This window comes from Melozone crissalis, unplaced genomic scaffold (assembly GCF_028551555.1).
Source record: "Melozone crissalis strain CALT ecotype California unplaced genomic scaffold, PUWL_Pcris_2 ptg000044l_1, whole genome shotgun sequence".
NCBI lineage: Eukaryota > Metazoa > Chordata > Aves > Passeriformes > Passerellidae > Melozone > Melozone crissalis.
The window spans coordinates 2,385,408-2,392,965 of NW_026535822.1; positions in this window are offsets into that span (position 1 = coordinate 2,385,408).

A 7,558-nucleotide genomic window follows, 5' to 3' on the forward strand; every position below is an offset into this window, starting at 1 on the left:
TATCCCAATACACTGAGGGCTTTCAGTGTATTGGGATATTTCAAAACTTCAGAAGTTTTAAACTCTTGGGAGGAGTCTGGCTCTTTGAAGCGCAGGCTACAAATTGCCAAGTGAGATTTTGCCTTTCAGCTCATCTTTTACAGACTTTGATAGAAGGACAGTTACTTCCAAAGGGACAGATAATGCAGAGAGGCCAATATTGACCCAGTGTTCCCTTTGCTTCCCAGACTTCCAGCTAATCTGCCTTGTCAGGAGGGCTGCCCTGCATGGGAAGAAGGACCAGAGCCCAGAGCCTGTGAGCATCAGATGGGTGGAATCCCTTAGTGTACACATAGATTTATGGATTTCTACAATTCTCTTTCTATATCCATATAGTTGCATTTATAGATTGACAGAGGTCTGTTTATATGTGCATATATATACATCTATATAGTTAAATTGATCTCTATTGTTCTAGATGGGATAGAAATTTTTACATTTCTAGATTTTGAGATCTACATTTATACATTAATAGAGTTACATTTAGATGCCTACATTTAGGCACCTACATTTTAATGCTTAAATTTAGATGCTTAGATATAGATCTAGAAATATGCTTAGTTATTTAGTTAGAGGTATGTGGAAGTTTAGGTGCATAGATTGAGCTGTGTAAGCCCTGGCTGCATTTTTACCTCTTTCCCTCCTCGGCTGCCTTTTTCACCTCTTGCTTTTCCCCCGGTTCCCCCTGTGTCCCCTGTCCCTGTGCTGGGTCCGAGCTGGCGGCCGGGCCGGGCGGAGCAGCACTTCCAGCCCCGGCTGTCCCTGGAGCGGTGGGAGCTGCCGCTGGCCCAGGCCCTGTCCCCTGAGGAGCTGCTGAAGGACGGTGAGACAGAGGGTGCTGAGGGGGCTGAGGGGGCGGTGGCGCCGAAGGGACGCTGACCCTGAGCTGCTGCTGGGGCTGAGGGCTGTGGGGCAGCCGAGGGCCATGGTGGCACTGAGGTGACAGGGAAGTGGCACAGGCTGACAGGCCAAAACCTCCCATGTATTTCTTCATCAATCTGCAAAAATGTTAGATAAAAAATTTGCTATTCCCTTTGCTGATGCTTCTAGTATTGCATGATCCTGTCCTGACCGGTCAACGAGATGGCATTGGTTTAGGCATAGTGTTAGCCCTAGGGGTACTCAGGTCTTGCGGTTATGGCAAATGGATATAACTCATGTAGAAGAATTTGGTCAGGAAAAATTTGTACATGTTTGCATTGATACCTATGCTTGTGTTTTACAGGGTACTCCCTTAACAGGTGAGACGTCGTGTTGAGAAATATTTGTTCAATTTCTTCGCCGCATTAGGTGTCCCCTTAGCAATTAAGACTGACAATAGTCCTGCTTGATGTTCCTTAAGATTCAAAGGTTTCTGTAATTTATGGGGTATTTGACATGACCCTGGTATTTCTCACAATCCTACTGGACAGGCAATTATTGAGCGTGCCAATCAGATGTTCAAGGACATGCTGCAAAAACAAAAAGGGGGAACTCCAGGGTTATCCCCTGAGGAAAAAACAGCTAAAGCCAATTGTGTGCCTAATTAGCTCAGAACAACAGGAGATAGGGAAGATGCACGTATTCTTGTGCATCATGCCCTCACACATAATCCAAGGGAGGAATTGCCTGACGGCATTCAGGTCATGTTCAAAAGTCCAGGAACAGGGTTGTGGCAAGGACCAGCTACAGTGAAATGAAGAGGAAGAAGGTCTATGTGCTTACTTACAGATAAAGGCATTCGTTGGATTCCAGCAACGTGGAACTTCACTTCCCTCACAAGTTGTAAATCAGAGAGAAAATGCTTGGTATCTGCATAGTTGTGCATGTAAACCATGGCTTAAGGTTCATTGTATCCAGTGTAACTAAAAAACCTGGGGACAAATTTGTGAAGAACATAATTGCGTAGTGGTCCGAGGGAAAAAGCAATAATTTAAGCCTATCAACCTAATATGCAATAACTGCTCTTACACACTTAACACTAGTACCCCGAGAATGGCATTAGCTAAATTTTTAAGGCATAACTCAAGAAGATATCAGAGTTTTCTCTAAGATGTATCTTTGATAGAAATATAGAAGCAAAGATTGTTACTGCAATTGCAGTTTAAACTTGCTTTAATTGCTGTAGTAAATCAAATTGTGCTAGAGAGCAAGATACTAGCTACAGAATGTAGAGGAAGAATAGCAATACCACAAACACATCGCTTGAGAGATTTGGAGTGAGAACAAGCTAAAGCAGTTTGGGCAAGCGCAGGCATGATGGACCACAAGGGCGACAATGGCACCAGTCTGGCAAATATTAACAATGTTGCTTAGTGGAGTGATTAAGAAATGCAGGGGGTATACAAGATAAAGCAGCGAGCTAACATGAGGATTCCATAGGCTAACAGAACAAGGCAGGAATCTTTCTGCCTATCACTAGCTCCACCTTCAGATCCATTTGGCACCTGTTTCATTGGAATTCCTTTAGACTCAATGGAAGAATTGAGAAATTAGACCAGAGCTCAAATTTATGGCAACTTAAGTAAGGCCTGTTCAAATTGGCGCACTAATCAAAATGGGATGATCACAGAAATTTGGCGTGAAAAACAAAGCATCCCTAGAAATCCGTTAGGAATTCAGGCATTTACAATCGTTCAAGGTTTAAATACTACAAGTCAGTGACCACAGGAATTAGATATTTTAGGATCAGTGCCAGGAAATTACTGTTTGTTCTATGAGTACCACAGGGGTAAAGAGCTGATTAGGGAGAAATCAGGAAAACCCGGTGATGATGGCACTTGGATATCTCCTGTTTCTTCCTGGTATTACAATACCACGGCAGACTGTGCCAATTGGACATGGTTGTATCCCTAAAACCAAAATCTGCAAGGATGTCACCTCCTGGAGTTTTTTTCATTTGTGGAGATTAAACTTAGGCAGAGAGTCCTGAGAAAGAGACATGAGAAGGACTGTGCTATTTTGGGAAATTGACAATGTTTGCCTCTAGCATTCAACAGATGCTTGACATCAGGCACAAATTCCAATGTCCAAAACGTAGTGTGCATCTATTAGGCTCAGACTGTAAGGATAATGTAGAATTGTAGAATATGCCTTTGGTTATACTGGCATCACTTTTTACACCAGGAGTAGCTTCATCACAGGCCCTTACACAATTCAAAAAATTGGCTTGTTGGACAGACAAAACATATTAACATTACATCTTCAATACCTGAGCTTACCACTGATGTAGGTAGCATACGCCACGCTGTATTACAGGATAGGGCTGCAATAGTGTTTTTGTTGCTAGCACAGAGAGATGGGTGTGAAGATTTTGAAGGGATGGGTTGCATGAATCTCTCTGAGCACTCTGAATCTATGGACAAGAAAGTGTCATTGCTTAAGGAGAAGATGATAAAGCTGACAGTTGTTTTGAATTCTTTGGATGAGTGGCTAAAATCCTGGGAAATAAGAGGCTGGCTCAAGGACTTAGTATGCTTTGGTATTAGGTATTCTTGGCTATGTAATGAATAATTAATCTTACATATTATTGGCTTTGTATTTCATTCTTTTTTCATTTCTGCTAATAGTGCTTTGCTTACTACGCTGTGAGCAAAAAGAAATTGACCGTGCTTTTAAATCAGTCTGGCTTGTGCAAAAACAAAAGCGGGGAACTGTTGAACATATTTTGCAGGTGGAGGAGTTTTTGCAAGACAACGGCCGTATTCAGCCGATGCACAATCCAGCCTGCTTGTAATAATGGAGAATGAACACGTTCACAAAGAATGAATTATGGACATATTCAGAAATGGGGTCGGTATATCCTTGAAGAAGACGCAAGAAGAAGAGTCATCAGGACTCAGCAAGTTTGTCAGCAAGCTTGAGAAAGTGAGCCATGGGGGGGGCCATACAACCCCAGCAAGATGCATGAAAACTTAGATAACCCAATCAGCATTCTATTTTAGAGGTGTGAACAGCTAGGATTAACCAATCATATATTAGCTAGAGAGGCATAGACAGCAGAGATTTATTATAAATAGACTCCTTTTAGGATTAATAAATTTAGCTTCACTGGATCATATTGGTTATAGTGTGATGCCCATGAACCTCCGCACCCCGCACTTAAGGGTGGGTTGGTGTTGCCCAGGAAATGTACACATTTGGGGAGTGCCCTTGGAAGAGAGGGGCTTGATTGCCAAGGAAAGTGCTTCCCCAGGAGCCCCCAGTGAGACAGGTGCAAGTGTCTCCATTTGACTTCCTGTGTTTCCTTCAGTCCTCGCACTTGGCTGAGGGGCAGGGGAAGGATGTGAAGAGCAGCTTTGGCATCTGCCTGGGCCTGCAGAGACCAAGACAAGCACCTGCGGCAGGGATTGTTGCCCGCCTTTGAGCACAGGTCTGAGCCGGATCCTGTTTGTCCAGCCAAGTGCCCCAAAGCTGTCTTGGGGAGCTGTGAATTCAAAGGCCTTGATGCACACATTCATGCCACCTCCCCTATCTGGTGAGTTTTAACTCTTGGCAAGATGTGTTTGCCCCATGCTTGCTGGAAGCTGCTCTGCTCCAGAGCCAGCAGTGAGCTGGGCTGTGCTGGCCTGGCACCATGGAGAGTCCTCCCCTGAGCACTTGGCTGGGCTTGGTGTGTCCCAGGATGTCTTAGACACTTAGGGCAATGGATTTGTTCTAATCAGAGGCATTTGGGGCAGGGTTGGGGTAGCCCCAGAGCACTTGGCCGCGTGTCCAAGGGCCCTTGCTGACACGGCACAGCACGGTTACCCTGGAACGGAATGGAACAGGGCCCTTTGTGACATGTGGTGAAGTGGCTGCTGGCGGTGACGAAGCAACGCCACAGTGCTCGGTGCACGTGAGAGGAGAGGACGTGCCAGAGCTGTGCTGTGAGGAGCCCCACACAGCCAGCTCTTTGGTCACTGACCCACCAGGTTTTCCAAGCCATTTCTCCTGCGGCTGGCCTTGTGGCCAGAGTGCGGGACTTTCTCAATCACAGCTTTTCCCGGTCATCTGGCTCAAAGGTGCCCTAGAGGCCAAAAAGCGGAATGGCAGGCAGAGTGCTCAGGCTCTTCAGGGTGCTTCGCGGCAAGAAAAAGAAAGGGCCTGTTGCCTCCCCAGCACAGCAGCCTGCAGAGCCGGAGAAGTTGCAGCCAGTGCAGGACGGTGAGTGGCAGGGCCGGGCCGCTGGGCTGGTGCCTGTGGCCGCCCTTGCCCCATCCCATTGCTGCCCCTATGGATGTCCCCAAAGACAGGATGAAAGAGGGGCTGGGGCTGCCCCTGCTGGCCGTGCTCTGGTCCGTTGGGTACCCGGGGGCTGTCCCTGCCTGGGCCATGCAGGGCTAGGCCGTGTTCTCCGGCCTCTCCCGCAGCCCCTCAGCTCTGGCTGCATTTGCTCTTTGCCAGATGCGGGCAAGGATGGGACACTGGAGCGGGACCCCACTCGCGGCTGCTTCCACAGACCAGCACAGGTACCTGCGGCCGTCCCCACATGGGCTGGGCCTTCTGGCACTGCTGGGCCCAGCGCCGCGCTTGGAGCAGGCCATGGTACGTTCCTCTCTTCCTGCCCTTCTTTCTGTTGCAGATACTGCGGAGGTTCCTGGGCCTTGGGCGCAGAAACACCAGCGCCGCAACAACCGAGGGCACGGCTGAGCTGCAGGCAGGGGCTGATGTCACCTCAGCCTCCCCGGAGCGTGCAGCAGACTCTGTCAGGGCAGTGGCAGAGGGCAGGCCGGAGGCTGTCACAGCCCTGCAGGGTCTGCACTTGAACAAGCATAGTGCCAGCACCCTGTCGGTTGTGTCCAGGCACCTGCTGAGCGAGTGTGGGGACAGGCTGCACCCAGAGCCCAGAGGCCACGTGGAGCTCAGCAAGGAGCCCTCGCTGGTGAGAAGGGCCAGTGGCTGATATATACTTGGAACATGAGGTGTTAGAACAGGAAGGCCATCTTGCAATGGTGCCTGCTGTATCTGAAGTCAAATAGGCACCTTTGTGGCTGGGGAGCTGTGTGGGCCAAAAGGATTATGGGCTGGCAGCCTTGAGCAGCTGAAGATGAGGCAGCGTGTGGCCAGGGAGACAAGAAGGCCAAGGGCATGGTGGCTGTGCCAGCAGCAGTGGGGCAGCAGGAGCAGGGCAGTGAGCGTGGCCCTGTGCTGGGCAGCGCTGCGGCCTCAGCTGGAGTGCTGTGTGCACTTGTGGGCCCTGGGGAGCAGAAAGTCATGGAGGGGCTGCAGCGTGTGCACAGAAGGACAGGGGAGCTGGGCAAGGGGGTGCAGCACAAGGCCAGGGAGGAGGTGCTGAGGGAGCTTTAGCCTGGACAATGGGGGGGCTCATGAGGCACCTTCAGGCGGACTTCCATAGATCGCTGCCTTAGATCCATAGATCCAAAGCTCAGCACAAGGGCTGTTTCCCTTCCAGACATCCCCTCACTGGATCCAAGTGCTTTAGACACTGGTGTGGGTACCAATTTGATATTTTGTTGATTTTTTTGTTTGATAGAAAAAGAACTCTTGTGCAATTTCTCCTTCTCCAGGGAGCAAGTGCGCTTTTTCTCAATCTTTCCTGCCCTTTTCCAGCACTGGCAGAAATTCTGCAAGAATTTTAGTTTTCAAGGAGGCAGTTCTGGATAATGCAGTATTTTTGCACAAGAACATATAGTTGGGGCAGGGATGTTGGTGCAGAATGAGCTGTTCTGGTGCCAGACCAGCCAGTAGGGCTTGCCCATCATTTTCAAGTCAACGGCTCTCGTGTCTTTTGGCAGCCCAGGGAATCAGTGTGTGTTGTGTTTGGGAATTGAGCAGGAAATCAATGCCCTTGCATTCCAGCAGGCCCTCAGAGATTAGAGGAGGTGGGAAGGGCTGGGCTGCATTTCTGATTCCAGCCACTTTAGCACCATCAGTGTGGTCAAGTGCAAGAGAAGAACTTGCCCGAGCACAGATGCACAAAGAGTGCAGTTCTTAGTGCAGTGCTCTGAGTCTGATTGCATTCCATAAAGACCCACATGCTCCAGATTCCCCAAGAGTGTGGGTTACTGAAGCAACAGGAGAGCAAGTTCAGGATGGCTGCTGACTGGGGCACTGCAACCGATTGTTGATATTTGTAGAGACAGAAAGGACACTATTGATTCAGGGTGACCCCCACGTGGCGAAAAATGTGCTTTGACTGTGTGATTTAGAAGTTTAAACAAATGCTTTATTAAGCTACGTTATATTACACTAGTACTATGTTAAAACTATAGTAAAGAAATACTATACTAAAAAGATACTAAAGAAAAACTAGTGACTGTCTCCACACACTTTTATCTAATTAGCTAATCAATCAAAGCAACTATCCCTAAAATGCAATTAACAAATCACTTTCAGTAAACAATCAGTATACACATTCTACATGTACTAAAATTAAAGAACAGCAAAAAGAGGTAACATTGTTTTCCCTTCTTCTCTAAGTTTCTCACTACCTTTCCTTAAAAAAAACCTAGGAGAGAGAATTATATCTCTCTCCGTTGAAACAATGTAAATCCCACAGTACAGTAAAGAGAGATTATAAAAGTGAGATCTGTCTATC